The sequence below is a fragment of the Sturnus vulgaris genome, chromosome 2 (genome assembly GCF_052056855.1).
Source record: "Sturnus vulgaris isolate bStuVul1 chromosome 2, bStuVul1.hap1, whole genome shotgun sequence".
NCBI lineage: Eukaryota > Metazoa > Chordata > Aves > Passeriformes > Sturnidae > Sturnus > Sturnus vulgaris.
The window spans coordinates 51,840,214-51,857,254 of NC_142244.1; the positions used below are offsets into that span (position 1 = coordinate 51,840,214).

A 17,041-nucleotide genomic window follows, 5' to 3' on the forward strand; every position below is an offset into this window, starting at 1 on the left:
GCAATAGGACCAGAGTTTAGGCAGAAATAGGATATTACAGTTTAATAATTCTTCACACTACTAAGCACTCTAACTCTGCTTCAGGCCACAACAGGACAGCTGAAATCATTGTCTCTCACAACTCTCAGTTTTAAGAGAGAGTCCAGTGAGAAAATGCTAACAGCACTCAGGTGTGTAATTTTCCAAGATGTGCTAGTCAACATATTTTTCTCTACAACACAAAGATTTTGAAAATAGGAGGGACCTTTCAGAATACCTGGGCAGAGCAAATAATTTTGTACTCATACTTCTGAAATTTTGGGATGTATGAACACAAGTAGGTTTATGGAATAACAGTGCCATTAATTCCAGAAGGATAAGTTTCAATAAAATGAGGAGATAATTAATGTTTTTAAGAACAAAGGGTCTTGACTGTAGAAAAGGATGACAACACCTTTACTCGAAAGAAATAAAAAGTCTGTGCATTAATTATGATGAGTTTCTGTTCTAAGCAAAAGGAAGATCACCATGGACAACTGGATGAAAAGTTATAATTTAGAAAACCACCACCAGGAAAAATGAAAGAGCCAATTGAGAGTGAAAGGAAAACATGGACAAGAAAACATGCCATTTCTTCTTGGTTGAGTAGTACTGGGAAGAAGTAAGAACTGACAAATATCAAAATGAGTTAGAAACAGAACAATAAAACAATGAAAATATGGCAAAAAGCTCTTAGAGCAAAGGGAGATATTTACAATCAGTACAGGATAAAAACTAGAGACTACCCATGTATAGCATCCAAAACTAACACCCATTTATAGGCCTGTGTTGAGAAACTACAGGCCTATAAACTGTCTGGAATATAGTGTACAATTCCCACAGATTAACTTCAGGGAATATCTGAAGTGAAACAAGTACAAGGTATAAATACAAAGAGAGAGAAGGGCTCTTCTAAATGAGAAACCAGCTGCCAAAGAATCCTGGCTGGATATCAGAGGGCAGAAGAAAGATTCTGTAATAATTTTTCGGAAAAGGTGGTGGGAAAAAGTAGGTCAAGTAGTTTTTAACCTAGCTCATGCAAATGTTTTCAAAGTGCTCCTGAAGGTGACATTGCTGTAGACAGTGCACTTCTGGTGCCTGAAGGGCAGAGCACTGTCTGCAACAGACCGGGGGTATCAATCAATGCAAATAAACTTATGAAAACTGATTGTAAAGAGGCTCATCGCCAGTAAAAGAAACACTATATTCTCTCTGAAATGCTTTCATTACGTGTCAGATAGAAGTATTGTGTTAATACTTTTTTTTTTTTAATTGAAGTATTTCAACTCAATGAACAAAACACAAAAAATCTTGGACTCATGAAAGAGATGTTAAGTGGTTTCACTCACTGTGTCCAGTACAACCTGATTACTGACTTTCATTAAGATGACCTCTTGAAAATAGAGAAAGCATTGGCTGGTCTGACAATTTTAATAAAAAATCTATTAACTCCAGTGATTTTTTTTGGTTCATGTTTTTCCAAGATTTATGTATGCTAAGTACAAATGTTGCTAAGTTTTCAGCTCAGGTTTCCTGCGTCACCCTCAATAGATTGTTTGCAATAATTTACTTTGAATTTGAAAGCATTCAGTCTCTGTAAATAGTTATTTTGTTCACTGATAATGGAAATATTGTGAACCTTTCCTTTGCACTATTATCAAAGTAACTGAGGAAGAAGAGGGTAAAAAACCCAAGCAGAGCCCCATCTCAGCATCTGGGCTGTGTCCTGGATATTCTTAGGGTAAAGCCATTGCAGAAAAGTCTGTCCCACTTGGATGGTGCCCTACACTTTTCTGTTCTCTGTGAGGCTGCCTAGCTCCATGGACCATGGATTTGCCCAGGCTTCCTCTAGGACTGGGACAGTAGATCTTATTATTCTTGTAGCTCCACACTGACTAATGCCACACAGTCCAGCAGGACCAATCTGAGCCTGATTAAGGCTAAATACCCAGTTTCCCTTCTATTAGAATGTCCTGAGCACATCAGGATTTTTGATCTGACTCCATGCTTCAACCAGTCTTCCCATCATCCATCATCCCTCCATCCATCATCCATGATACATTGTGGAAGGACAAGCAATGCCTTTTCTGGAATGAGATTTCGGTGGCTGACAGCAAAGCTCGTCAGGTGTGAAGTGTGCACTCTCTCCAGGATGGGTGGACACTGCCTCTATTCCTTGTCTTGTATGGCTGCAGGAGTTCTGATTCATTATTGAGCCATTTAAGCCCAGATTTACATCTCTTAGAGCTGCAGCACTGCTCTAATTAGCATTGTGTGACTGCGACTTCTCCCCCTCTCCACCAACACATCATGATGTTTGACAGGAAAGATATTCCTCTCTTCAGGAATCTGATTAAGAACAGCAGTTCTGACCTGGAAGGCTCAGTGGGTTCTTTTCTGCCCTGAATTGAGCCCTGTGCTCCCCTCATTGCCCTGTGGCACTAGTGGCAGCACCAGAGGTAGCCCCAGCTGGGCATCACAGCAATACTGGTGGAGGAAGTAATGAAGGGGGGGCTCAGCTCTACCTCAGCCACAGACCAGAAAGTCAGGTGGGCAACACAGCAGAAAGGCAGACTAGGGAGAAAGTCTGTCATGCATTTTCAGTCTAATTTAGTTTGTCCTTGGTTGTCATTGCAATGCCTTCCACACTCATTTAAAAATACATTTCTGCAGGCTGAGCAGAGACTAAAGTGGAACGGCGCAGTCTGACATGCCGCAGGAGGCAGGACAATAGGATCATATCCAGTTTTTCTTCTTTCCCAGAGGTGCTCCTGCAGTTGCAGGTTTGCTCTTGGCCATCAGGACACGACTCTGGAGCTGCCAGTGCTTCGGAGCTGAGTCCACTCTGGCTTCCCTGTGCCCCCAGCTGCTGCAGGAGCATCCAGGGGCTTGCTGACAAACCACCTTGTCCTGCTCTTGGCCCCATCTCGTGCACGATTTGGTTGCCTTCAGGTAAAAACTCTGCTTACATAATACTAAAACCAAGATTTTCAAGCAGTTTTATCTTCATTATGTCCTTAAGGTACTACAGCTCTTAGAAAGAGTAGTTCCTTGTAGAAAACCACAACATAATAGTGAAGTACTCCAGCCTTCAGCTCATGTATCACAAGCTCCTTAAAATCCAGCTATGTTTAAAAATAAAATTTTCAATTTTTTAGCATTAGAAAGAAAATTTTCACTTATTTAACATTAGAAAGAAAAAAAAATTGGAAGCACATTTTTTTCTGCATGAACAGTCTGTGGATGGTGGTTGGTGTTCAAAATCCTCTTTCTGAAATATTTAACATGAATTCTTGGTGATTTTGTTTTGCTTCTGTCACATATGCTCCATCTGTAAGATTTGAATCACTCTTGAAGGAAACAGGAGGATCTCCATGGTTACAAACTCCTGTAGTCTGAAAAAAAAAAAGATGACAATATTTTCTCTACATTCAAATATCTTTATTTTGTGATTCTTTCCCCCCCCAAGATGAGTTAACAATGATAAACATATAAGAGCATGGTTTGTCATATCCAATATAAACAAAATCTTCCTGAATGTTCAAAGAATCTGTCCTTTCTTATGTACACCTACAAAAAGTTGTCGGCGTGCTGCTGATAGTGAGAACTCTGCGGGAGGGATACGTGAACAAAAACTGCTGCAGTCTCACCCACACGAGAGTTCCAGAGCTGGAGAACGTTGTTTCCTTAACCTTCCCTTATGAAAAATTAACACAGAAAAACACAGAAACATCTCTCTTGTAGATCCTACCAAGGTGAAAACACACAGCATTCTGTGTGTCTATACACCCTAGTGAGTGATGCCTGCGAGGCTGCCCTGGGCAAGCAGAGCGAACCCCCTTGAAGGGGGCCAGGCTTTGCCCCCCACTATGATGACAGCAACACTCAGAAGTCCTTCTTGTTCCCATGACCCACTGTGCAAAGGAGGAAATGCAACATTTGTCCCAAAGGCCTCACATTCCTAGTTACAGACTTCGAGCTGTTTTTCTCAAATCACAGAAAATTGTAAAAGACAGAATATCCACCAAAGTTAGGGTGAAAAAACACCCAATCTCTTGTACTTTGGAATGGTTGGTCTTGGAATGGCTGATCTCAAAAACACCATGAGATTGGACTGTGATTTTTAGCACAGACTGGACTTGCATTATATAAGCAAAGTAATTCTAGCAGCTACCTTGTTGTAGGTACATCTTACAATCTGTGTGAATCAAACTATATGGGTTTTTTACTGGAAGATTATATGGTGCAAAATGACTGGCAAAGAAAGCCCGATTGTGTTTTGCTCTTCCAGCACTATGTTTTAACATTGATCTTGTTAACAACATCACAGAATTCCCTATAGGATAGCAGCCAGCTGAGCTTATGCATTTTCCTGTTGCTCCTAACACATTAAATAGCAAATTCATTTGTGCTAAGGCTTCTTGTAAAATATTCCAGATCATAATTTTTCAGTAAATTGCTTTTCATGTGAAGTTTTTCAGTTTCTGTAATTATGATAGGGTACACACACAGCCAGTTCCCTAAGAAAATGGCTTTGGCTTGCCCTAATCTTATATAGGTTTCATAACAGAATGTCCATACTTATTCAGTAGGGTAGCTCCTGGTCTATACTGGTTTGTCATTGAGAGAAAAAAAGTACGAGAGAGGACCACAGAATTATCAGAGTCATGGTTTAACCACAGCCAGCACCTAAGCCCCAGCAGCTGCTCGCTCACTACTGCAGTGGGATGGAGGGAGAGGGAATCTTGATGGTAAAAGTGATAAAATTTTGTAGGTCAAGATGAAGACAGTTTATTAGGTAAAGCAAAAACTGTGCATGCAAGCAAAGCAAAACAAAGCAAGAAGTTAATTCACTGCTTTCCTTGGTCAGGGAGGTGTTCAGTCTCCTCCAGGAAAGCCAGGCTCCATCACAGTGGCTTAGGAAGACAAGAGCCATGACTCTTAACATCCTCCCATTCCTTCATCTTCTCCCAGCTTTACATGCTAAGCATGCCAAGCATAATACCACATGTTCTGGGATATCCCTTTGGTCAGCCGGGGTCAGCTGTCCTGGCTGTGTCCTTTCCCAATCCGTTGTGCACTCCCAGCCGGTGGGGTGGGATGAGGAGCAGAAAAGACCTGGATGCTGTGTAAGCCCTGCTCAGCCACAACTAAAAATCCCTTTGTTATCAAGTCTGTTACCAACACAAAACCAAAACACAGCTCCATACCAGATACTGTGAAGAAAATTAACACCAACCCCAGCTAAAGTCAGCACAACAGGATGGAGTTTTTTAAACTTTGAATTCTGGGGGAAAAAACTATTCTAGAACAGATTAGTAATTTGTAAACATGAAAATGAGATAAAATTAATTTGTCAAGGACAATCTGTCAAATTAATCCACATCTCTTCTGCATGATAAGTCTTGTGAGTAAAGGAGAAATGTAAGAAACATGAGTTATACACCTAGAATTCAGCAAGATCTCTGATGTCTTATGTGAAGCTGTCATTGGCAGGAGAGGAAAACATGGACTAAATGAAATTGTGACTAAAAGGTGTAAAAATAATTAGATCACGTACCAGGCTGAAATTAAAAAGATTAACTAATCAAATGAGCAGATATATTGACGGTAGGACATCTGCTGCCTGTCCTGAACTCAAGTTCATTGTGCTCTTTCATTAGTAATTGACAGCAGCACCAAGCACTCACCCAACAAACCTGCCTGGCAAAAAAGGCAGGTTGCAGTTGTGGCCGTCTGAATCACTGTCTAGACTATGCTGATGGTACCAAGTACTCTCCATTGATTGTAATAAGAGCTGAGATTCCTGTCTCACACATAGATCCCCACATATTTTTTCTTAATTAAGAGTGAAGTTAGTGAATCTTATTTCAGCCAATTTTTAAAGAAGTTATTTTTGACATCCAGTAGTTTAGGTCCAATAGCAAACCATGAAAGAGAGTAAGAGTTTCTCCCTACCCTTCATGATGGAAGAGGCTTCAAGGTCTTTGGCACAGAATTCCTTCATTTGGTTCATTTTATGGTTCTGCTGTTACTGGCAAATGGAGAATACTAGCTCCTATGTTTTCTCCCCATTAGCACCAAGCACCTCACAGACAGGGTTAGGTAATCCTGCCTTTCTCCAGACACAGAAATAGAAACAACAGATACATGGAAAAATCAGTGCAAAACTAAGAGCAAGACCACATGACTTGTCATATCCACCCACCAAGTCTTGCTGTCCTGTGACAAATTTTAACTGCAAATTATCTTTTTCCTGTTCTGATAGAAATGTGCATAATTTAATGGAGGCACCAGGCACCAAAGAAGCAATAAAGGGAAAAGGAGAAAAAGAAAACTTGTAAACTACTGCACATTCTTTCAAGGTGCCATTGTGTCACACTTCTCATTGGAGATTGCTGCTCTGGATGCTTTACTTAGGCATGTTTGGGATCAGATCATGTTAAATGGAAAAGAATCAGTCTCCTTTCCCCCTTTCGTTATATAGGGTTTGATCTCACTGTGCAAATGTTTGACCCCCAAAAGGAGCAGAATCAGACAAGAAGACAGCAGTCCTTCTGCCATTATTAAAGCATTCATGTTCATTAACATCACAGTGGGGAAAAAGCACAAAAATGGAGGCTTCCAGCCAAGCAAAATATATTATAGAATACTGAGAATTTGTGAGTAATGAGATGTATTATCCAGCATCACTCAGCTTTCTCATTTCCAAATTGCAATGAGATCTGAAATTGCCCATTTTCTCATCATTTACCAAGGGTTAACAAAAAGAACCATTCTTTCTCACACTATGCTCCCTAGAGAATTTCTAAATCATGTGATTTTGCCATTGTGGCCCTTTCTGCTCTCAGAAGTGTCTCTGGAAAAATGTCTATTGTCCCCAAATGCCTGTTAATTGTGCTCAGTTTACTATGAAATCATTGTTTTTTCTTCTAATGGCTTCTCCTGCAAATCAAACAGAGATCAGCTCATCCGTCTGAGCTCACGCTTCCTTGCACATTAACAACAGTGCAGAAGGAAGCTAAATTATGCCCACAGTTATTGCAGGCAGTCATGATCTTCCAGCTAATCTCAGAGTAATGTCACTGGAATGCCATTATCTTCAGCAGTAGAGATTAAGCAGTTATTTTCCATCAAGCTCCTTCTCTACCACATACTGAAGTTGCAGGGTTAATGTACAGTGTTAACAACTTTCCAACACAGCTTGGATTCAGTGCTTCAGTGCTTTGTTTTCTTGGCTACATTGACAGTGCACACATGTGCAGACAAAAATCATTTGCATTGAACTTCAGCAGTGCAGAAGTACCTGGTTGAAAGATGGTCAATACAAGCAATCACTGACATGGTCAAAACTGACCATGGTCAAGGCCAGAAACTGGGGCTCTTAGTTAGATCAATGACATCCTGGCACAGTTGGGTTTTTTTTAAGAAAAATGAGGTGTTGAAGTGAGAGTAGCTCAAATGTAACCCTGCTCCTTCATGAGGGCTGCAAGAATGGAGTGCCCCAGCCTGCTGTCCAGCAACAGACAACCTCCAAAAGTGACTCCAGATAGGAAAAATGCTTGTGCATGCATGGAGACTGCAGATTTCCCACCCCAGCACCACCTGCCTGCACCTCCCAGCCCTCGGCTGCAGGACTTGTGGGACAACGCTGGAGCTGCAGCAGGGAAGTGTACACTGCTCACCACTAAATACTTTCATTTTTTTGATTAAACTGCTGTTTCATCTGAGCTGGTAATTTGCATTCCTAAATTATACATCCCAATTAAATCAAAAAGAAAAACTAAAGTAACTACAAACTGATGTGAAAACTAGAAGAATCAGTGGAACTTAAAACCTATGATATATTTTTAACATTTCAGCGTGAACACAAAAGACTTATTTTGCCCCAGAGCACTCAATTTCCTCTCCTCCCATAATTTTCTTCAACTGTAATTTAAATTCCTTCTCCCTGCAAGACCCATGAGGTAGCATGGTGTTAGCTACAGTTTTACTCAAGGCACCTGCCAGTTTGCCAAACCAAAGCTGGCTAAAGCACACTGCCAAGACAGGTCCAATAGCTCAACCAGTCTATCAGTCACATTAAATTGTAGTACATGAGCATGAATGGTTGGATGTTTCAAGAACGGTGTTGGCACTTCTGTATCTGACTAAATTTAACTATAAGCTATTTTTTCTGGAGTTAAAATTCTCCATTTGTTCTTGTTACAAACTGAAGTTTGCATAGGAAGTGTATTTTCAGTTTAAAACATCACCCTCGCTACTGCTACCACAGACCAAAATTGCATTTGCTTAGATAGCACATGGGAAACCTCTGGCATCAAAGAGATTGTGTGGAAGGAAAGGAAAAATCCTGGAAGTCTTCAAGGCAGCAGAAGTTTGCAAGATGGGAAACTCGCATCTCTTTAAGATGCTTTCTGTGAAAGCTCAGAAAACTCCTTCTCAAATTCGTTTTGCACACTTCCAGAGGCCACTAATGGATGTGAACACTGATGTTTTCTCTGGCAGCTGCAAATAGGGGATCATGCATGAAGTCTTACTGGAGCCAGCTACGGGCCATGTGGTTTAGCTGAGCAATTGAAATACCTGGATAATGCACTCAGTGTACAATTACTGCATCTTCTTACCACCTCATAATCTTGAGCCTTTCCAACAACAGAACCTCTGTTCTGGCTTCTGAACACAACCAAAGAGCAGCAATTCATTAAAAGACTTATTAATTTGACTTGAATATTTTCAGTATTGTGGAATGACTTTCAAGCTAAGAAATCAATGAAGCCTTTCCAAATATCCATAAATCACCTTGAAATATTTCTCAATAATTTAAACTCCTGCCCAACACTGTTGAAGCCAAGAACATTAAACAGGCATGGTTGTAAGACAGAGCTCTGCAAAGGACACCAGCCAAGGAGGAATTTCAGGAAGAACAACAGAACTCTGAGTAGGGCTCACAAGCAAAACAGTCCATGGTGGCCCTGGAACACTTCCAGCAGAAAACCTCCTGCAGAAATCATTCTTAAAAGATCACTTGAAATTTTACCAGCAGAGGGAAACAGAGCACCTCTGCTGCAACCTGCTCAGAGAGACAGCTCTGTCACTGTTTCTCTGATGAGGAGCTGTTCTCCTGTCCCTTCTCCTGGCTATCCACTCGAATCCCGCAGCTGCACACTTGCATGCAGGCAGCCCCATGCCCGGGGGCAGCCGCACCTGCTCAGGTCAGAGGATGAGCAACACCTTTAATATTTTGCTGCCCAGGCTTTTCTCTTCCTGAAACTGCGATCGTTTGCCCTTGGTATGTAAATGAAACCTTCAAAGTTTGTTTCATGAAATTAGGTTGCAAAATATCCATTCAGGCACTTAAATACAAGTAGCTTAATCTTCAAAGCTGTTACATACCTCTGACTTAATGGAATTTGTGGCTTCTCAGTACTTCTGAAAATCCGGCCCCTAAATGTGTACTTCATCACTCGTGTTTGGCATTAGGATCCTGCCTAGAGAGACAGAGATGTTTGGAGTGGGGCAGATTGATTTGTTTTCCTCAATCTGTCATGAAATATTCAAATGCTTTTTATATTAAACTTATAATTGCTATTTTCACTTGCTTTTCAGACTCTGCTTTTTTCATAGATGTGATTCATGGTGTACAAATTTAGATAAAAAGGCATTATATCTGTGTCTTGTATGGTATGAGCACAGCAGCAGTTCCTTGCAAGCAATGATATCACGAAGTCTCAAAGGGAAAAATAATTCCTTGCCTTCCCTTGGCTGGATCCTGTCTTTGGCAGCTGGATAGAAATATTATGGTCATAGGGATTTCCTACTTGTGCAAACGTATGTGCAAATTGTGCTTCATCACCCATCCCAGCTTCCTCTTCTATGTTCCATGTTCTGCAGTGGCACCTTCAGGTCCTGAAAAATTGCTTCTGTTAGCAGTGGTGAAGAAGGGAATCTGGCAAGCTCTGTTTTAAATCTGCCATCATTAGTGCAGCACTTACACAGAGCTACATCAGGCCAGTTGTTTTAACTCACAACAAGTTGTAAATAACTTTTTTAATGGATTTCATTTCCTGAAGTCACACGGCGGGGAGGAAGAGAGGGAGATGAGGGGTCTGGGTCACCCTCACCAAAGTCAGGTGAGGTTGTGCCTTTGGCCAGAACATGTCAGGCAGTACAACTCACTCCAGGTTGGAGCCAGGATGTGATGGGCACCCAGGCCTTAAAGGCACGTCTGGATCCTGAAACTGAGAGCACTCCTTGAAGAGACCTAAACACTCAATCAGTTATCTGTGTGCACAAAGGCAACAGCCTAAAGCAATACTTTAATTCCTGAAAGCCAGAGTCTCACAGCAAAGTGGTCAAGGAGTGTGAGTTATCATTAGTGGACCTTTTACAGGTTCACAGTTGAGTAGCCCCACGCCCATTAATATGGTCTTCTTCTTAAAGGAGTCAATATTCAACAACCATCCAAGAGCAATTTTTTTTAAAAGTGTCTCATTAAGGCGATTATCGTTCTCTAGATGACTTTTCCAAGAATCTAGGTTATTTTGGGGTTTAGTCTTGCCACTAAAATTTCCTTGCATTGAGAAATTGGTCTTACAGAGAACCATTGAGGAATTACTGGAAATGAGAGTCTTAGAGTGCTGTACAGGAAATCTGTGTTTTTTCAGTTGTGCTTTTACAGGTTTGTCAGTGAAAGGTGTAGATGTAGCACCACATCAGTATTTTATGGGCAAGAATCTTTATTTTTACTCTTTCTTATAAGCCATACCATTATAATAATCACTGCTTATCATGAAAAGCTTGTATATTGCTTATGTATGCATAAGGAATGGGAATTATGGGTATTATGGGAAAACGTTGAACAAATGATACAGCGGATGAAATTATCAGTGTCATTTGTTTCAAAGTAAGAGTAGCAGACTGTTTTAGTATTGGCATTTTAGAGGCTTTTCCTGTGGTTTTGTTCTGTTTGGCTTTAATAAATCTGTGCAGGAGTGATAAGGAAAAATAGTTACAAACTTTTTTTCAAAGTGAACTATAAGCTACAAGTAAAATACAACAGATAGGATTATATTAAACTGCCTCAGTCATCATGCCTTTTCTTCTGTCTGTTACCTTTTACGTTTAAAGCATTGCTTATTTGATTCATTTTTACACCTTTTTTGTTGAGAAGGGAAAAGGAGAAACTTTTCTAACACTTCACTCATTTCAGCTGATCTTTTTTGTAAAGAATTTTTGGATTATCTAAAAATATATTTGGTATTGACAGTGGCAGCTATTCTACAACATGAGTTAGGTAACAGAAATCATAATATTGGATGAAAAATAATTTCTTCCAAATCACTTAGTCTGAAAATCTATTTATTTTTTAAATAATTGGGATCATGCTTTAAAGTTTTTCCTTCTAGGTACAAGGACAAGAAATTTGCTTTCTAATGGAAGAAGTGGAGGTTTTTGCATTTTCCTTTGATACTAAAGGATAAATATCACATAATAACAAGAACATCCCGAGAGCTGGAAACAGAAATTAACAGTATTTTCAATATTTTCAAGGGCTGGTGGATAAAGCTGGAAAACAGCTTCATCAAAAGCCTTTTATTCATATATTTAGCTCTTGTATTGACAATTTGGGAGAATAATTTTGTAACTTTAAATAATTTTTTGAGTCTCTCCATTTCTGTATGAGTTTGGCTGAGGGATACTTTAGGTAACAGAAACTTAATTTTTTTTCCTTTTTTATAAAATATGCACCCCTTTAAAAAAAAGGCAAAAACACACACTCAAACCCAGAAAATCTGGCTCTCTTCCAAAGCAATAGCCAATAGCAGTACTGATGATGTTTTGCTTAACTGAGCTCTATTACTTGCCTCCCATGGTATGAAGTCTACAGAGAAAATTACTTTAAGCAAGTCATTAGTATTCTTTAAAAATGTCTAAATAAAAAAAAGTATTCTAAACCTATATGTATTGCCTATTCTGTCTTTTTTCTCCTTGCATTTAAAATTGTTACAATAAAAAAAAAAGGAAAACCAACAAAAAACAAACATACAAGCAAAAAACCAACGAACCAAATAAAAAAACTCAAAAAAAACCACAAATAAGCAAACAAAGAAAAAAGATTCCTCCTAGTGCTACCTGTCCCAGTAAGAATGTGTTTTGTTGATCATTTGGGCAGCAGCAGTTTCTCCCCTCTAGCTCCCCTAATTCTATTGCCATTTTCTGGAAGTTATCATAAATGCTGACTGCTTGATCTGAAGTTATTTTACATTTTGTCACCTATTTCTCCCATGTCCTGAAGACTTAAGCAAATAGCAAGGCAGATTCGGAGACCCAAAACAAGCACAAAACATACTTCATATTTCACTAAACTGATCTATATTCAAAATAGTTATTCATTGGAAGATGTACCTTCCTATGGCAATAAGTTTTAAAAAAAAAGTACTTTGCAATGGCCAGGTGAAAACCATCTTTGCATCTGTATCTCTGCAAATGTTGTCATATCCTTCTTAAGTGCTTTTAGCTTGTAAATTATTCAGATGGATACATTACGCTGCATATGATCACACTGAAGAGCTGTGAAATGAAGAGTGGTGCACAGGGACGGAAGAAAAGTATGGAGAGACTTTGCAAGTAGCTTTTGCTGTTCCTCAAAATCCCAAATCTGCAGGGATTTCTGATGTGTACAGGACAAGAAATTGCTCTCCAAGTGCTTAACTTGGTAGGGAGCGTTCTCCTCACCCTGCCTGAAGCACTGTATCAGCAGAAAAGTATAGTTTATAGCAGATGCTTCTGGGGTTTTGTGCTATTTGGTTAACTTCATAACTCTAACAAGTTTAATACTGGACCAGCTTTCTTCTCCCTTACTTTGACCCTACTGTCTTGCCTTGTTTTTATTTTGTAAGCTCTTTGTAACACCTCGGGCAGTGGAGCAATACAGACTGTCAAAGACAAAATAAAGCTCCTGGTACCACTCAGTTGTGCTTACAGCAGTCTTTGGTGCCTGGCTTCTGTGTGGACAGGACACATATCCCAGCCTATATGACAACAGCTTAGGACTCAAGGATTTTTAGTCTGCTTGTAGCCTTATGCATGAATTTCATGCTAACAATTCAATGTGGCAGTCATGTACGCCTTCCTCTGCCTCCTCCCCCACTGCTGGTGTGTTAGGAGAAATAATTCTCACTCTGTGGCTGCAAAAGATAAGAAAAAAAAATCCCTGTAATGCATGAGCCAGGCACCCCTCACTGATTCAAGCTCAGCTGTGCTGACCAGCTGTGACATTGTACTACAGGATGGCTTCACATGACCACAGTTCCATCAAACAATTTTGTAAGGATGCTCACAGGCATGATTTACAGGAGGCAGGGATTGTAAGTGTGCTGCTAGTTGTAGTCTCTGCTCAAGTGTGTGTCAGGGATGTTTGGGTTTTCTTTTTCTGCATGCTGGAGCCTGGATGAGACAAGCTGTTTTTTGATTATAGGGATTGGAGCTGCATGCATATTGTTCTCAGTTGCACAGTGTTTGATTACTAACATTTTAGAAATCACTGACTCTTCTTCTGGCAAAACCGATTCTTTTCTGCAGTCTCACAGCATGAACATTGTTGTCACCTGTAAATGAATTTTTCGGGATTGTTTTTTCTATCACAGTTCTCTTCTTCCCTTAATTTAGTTTCCACTTGTATTTTTCATAGATGCAGATAGAGTACACGCTGGAAAAACACCAAGCAGAGCATGATTCTTCTGCTTTCACTATGAACATGCTCCTGTTGATAGTAGCTGCTGTGACACGTGGGAGCCTTGAATCTGGAGCAGGTTCCCACCGAGCTAGTGACTCCATGAACCCAGGAAATTGTGAGCCACACCATGAGAGTTTACACCAGAAGTGTATGCAATAGGTACATATCAAATACATGAGTACAAGAAAATCTATGTAAAAAATCTATGATAAAGGAGGGGATACAAATAAAACAAGCTTAGTGAACATAGAATGGCTTGGTTGGGGAGGGGCCTTAAAAACCATCTGGTTCCAACCTCCCACCATGGGCAGGGACACTATACCAGACCAGGTTGCTCAGAGCACCATCCAGCCTGGCCTTAAACACTTACAGGGATGGGGCATCCACAACTTCTCTGGGAAACTTGTTCTCGTGCCTCACTACCCTGGCAGTAAATAATTTCTTCCTAATATCTAATCTGAACCTTTCAGTTTGAAACCACTCTCTTGTCTTGTCACTACATGCTCCTGTGAATTGTCTCTCATGGTAAATGCATCAGAGAGTACAGTGCTCAGCCACACTTAAAGCCTGCAAAGAGCTTCTGGAAAGGAAATGTGTGATGAATGCTGCACTGTGCATCCCTTCCTGAATGCCACTTCTGTGAATAGGACTTGGCAAAGAGGAGCCAGACAGCCAGACACAGAGCTGTCACAGGCAGTTTGGGAGAACCTAATTACCAGTAATGTGTGAAAAAACCATGAGTTTGGCATGCTGTATTACATGGCTGGCTATTCAGATGGAAGATGGAATATAAGCCAAAAACATATCCAAATGGCTCTCCAATTCAAACTCCACATAGTCCTAGATATTGGCTCTGCAATGAGCAGTTCTGATGTGACAGAGGAATCAAACCTCTCATTTTCATAGTATGAACTTCCCAAAATGGGGGTTGCTGCTCAGGCAAGCTGTTCCCAGACACTTGCCTCTGTTGGTCAGGCCAGAAGCCAACAGTGAGCCCACCAACTGTGGAGCTGAGGTGAAGCTCTCTTTTTCCTGACTGAGCTCAGCCTCCAAGTGATGGAGGAGAAAATAAAGAATGTGTGGATGGGCAGGAGGTAACTCTTTCTCTTGAGAAAGAGAAGCTGGGATGCTGGAGCCTACAGGATTTTGAAAAGAAAAAAGAAAAAAGAAAAAAGAAAAAAGAAAAAAGAAAAAAAGAAAAAAGAAAAAAGAAAAAAGAAAAGAAAAGAAAAGAAAAGAAAAGAAAAGAAAAGAAAAGAAAAGAAAAGAAAAGAAAAGAAAAGAAAAGAAAAGAAAAGAAAAGAAAAGAAAAGAAAAGAAAAGAAAAGAAAAGAAAAGAAAAGAAAAGAGAAAAGAAAAGAAAAGAAAAGAAAAGACACTGAGAGTGTGAATCCTCTGGCAGCAGACTCAGCTAGACAGGCATAGGAGAAACTACTGACTGGAGGAAATTTCTGTCCATGAATGTTGGCTGCTTCATCTTCTGAGTCAGGCTGGATTTCTGAGAGGACACAGTGACATGAGCTGCTTCTTGGGGAATGACAATGCTGAGGCTGTGTGCAGGACCTGAGCATGCATGACATGAAAAACAGATTTGCACAAGCCAAGTATCTCTGAACAAAGAAATGCCATATCTCTCTTCAGCCAATTATTTATTCCCTTTCAAGAAAGCAGGATGAGGTGAGAGAGAAAGAATAGCAACAGACATTGATATTCAAGGGCAGAATTAGAATTTCAGTCTGCCTGTTACTCATGAGACAAAATTCTTAATAGAAACATTAAATGTTCTATGCTCCTATTACGATGGCTGCATGAATAGGCATTGCTGCTGCTGGTATGGGGCCCTGCCTTGTCAACCACTGGTTTTGATGCAGTCAGGGTGTACAAGGAAGAGAGGTAAAGGGGCCAGACAGCAACTCTACCTCATGGCATCAGCAAGAGAAGGAGCCAAGTCTGGGAGGGATATAACCTGGGTCTAAAAGAAAGTTAAAGTCAAGTCTGGCTGGGACCTTCTGCTGCAGGGGAGATATGGGTACCACTAACAGGAGCAGCAGCTGGAGCTCTCAGGGCTGGGCTTGCAGTCGCTTGGAGATGCCTGTACAATCCTGCTGGGATTGCCTTTGGAAGGGGAAAAGAGCTGAGCAAATGTCCATCACTTTCATTATTTCCCCTCTTACTTCCTGCTCTCCTCAAATCCCCTCCCAAAGGTTTCATGCACAGAACACAAAAATGTGTGCTGTGGCCAGCCCTTTCACCCTGCTGCCTCTCCTGCAGGATCTGCCCAGTTCCTGGTTCAGCAGTTGGATCCTGGCTCTAGGCTGTACAGCGTTACTCATGTGGCTCTGGATCGATCCCTGATGATGCCACCTGCAGTGTGTGTAGATAATGAAGCAAAGTGCTGCCATGCCCCATCACTTACCATCTCAGGATCTTATTAACTACTACTGCTCAAGGAGCTTATTTGTGCAGCAAATTATTGATGAGAGCAGCTCTGTGAAAATTTGAAACTTTTGTTTGTCATTCTCCTGAATGGAGACAGTAGTGCATGGAACACTTGCAGCAAACACTGTGTCTCCCTGATCCAAAGAATGGGAGGGGAATAAAGCACTCTCCTTGGGTGACTGCAAAGGCATAGAAAATATTTTGCTTCAAAGTAATCATATTTATCTTTACTAGGAGCTACACACATATTAGAAAGTGACTGAGCACTGGAACAGATTGCCCAGAGGGGTTGTAGATTCTCCTTCACTGGAGAAATTCAAGAACCATCTGGATACAATCCTGTGCCATGTGCTCTGGGATGGCCCTGCTTGAGCAGGGAGGCTGGTCCAGATGACCCACTGAGGTCCCTTCCAGCCTGACCCATTCTGTGATTCTGTGAGTGTAGTGAGCTCCCAGCAGCTAACAGGAGACATTCAACTTGAAATGAGGAGACAGCAGTGGATTAAATATAGGATACTTCCTTAAAAATGTTGTATCCTCATTGTCTTATTTTGGGAGTATGTATAAATGAGATCCTGCTTGCATAAATATAGTAAATTTGTAAATAGTCTGTATAGTAAATTTAAGAAAATAGTCTGGAAGGAAAATAAGTGTTTTCTGATTAATCCAGAGCTGCCCCTTCTAGAAGAACTAACTCCTGACACTGGGCAATGTACTGCACAGTGCCACTGTGAGTGTGACTAACAGCAACATAGGGCACTTTTGCATTTAACATTTACTTTCTTCTGTTACTTTGCAACTTTGGACAAAAAAAATGACTCTTTAAGAATTTCAAAGGCTGAGTTC

The 17,041-nt window shown here is 40.6% G+C and overlaps 2 long non-coding RNA genes across 2 annotated transcripts in view; one reads left to right on the top strand and one right to left on the bottom strand.

Moving 5' to 3' along the window:
• Window positions 1–17,041, bottom strand: part of LOC148224783 (uncharacterized) — a 27,037-nt gene continuing 9,996 nt past the window's right edge. Inside the window, exon 3 of the long non-coding RNA XR_015801405.1 lies at window positions 1–3,413. This is a non-coding gene — a long non-coding RNA (uncharacterized LOC148224783). The remainder of the gene's footprint in view (window positions 3,414–17,041) is intronic.
• Window positions 9,135–17,041, top strand: part of LOC148224784 (uncharacterized) — a 22,610-nt gene continuing 14,703 nt past the window's right edge. The window contains exon 1 of the long non-coding RNA XR_015801406.1: window positions 9,135–9,310. This is a non-coding gene — a long non-coding RNA (uncharacterized LOC148224784). The remainder of the gene's footprint in view (window positions 9,311–17,041) is intronic.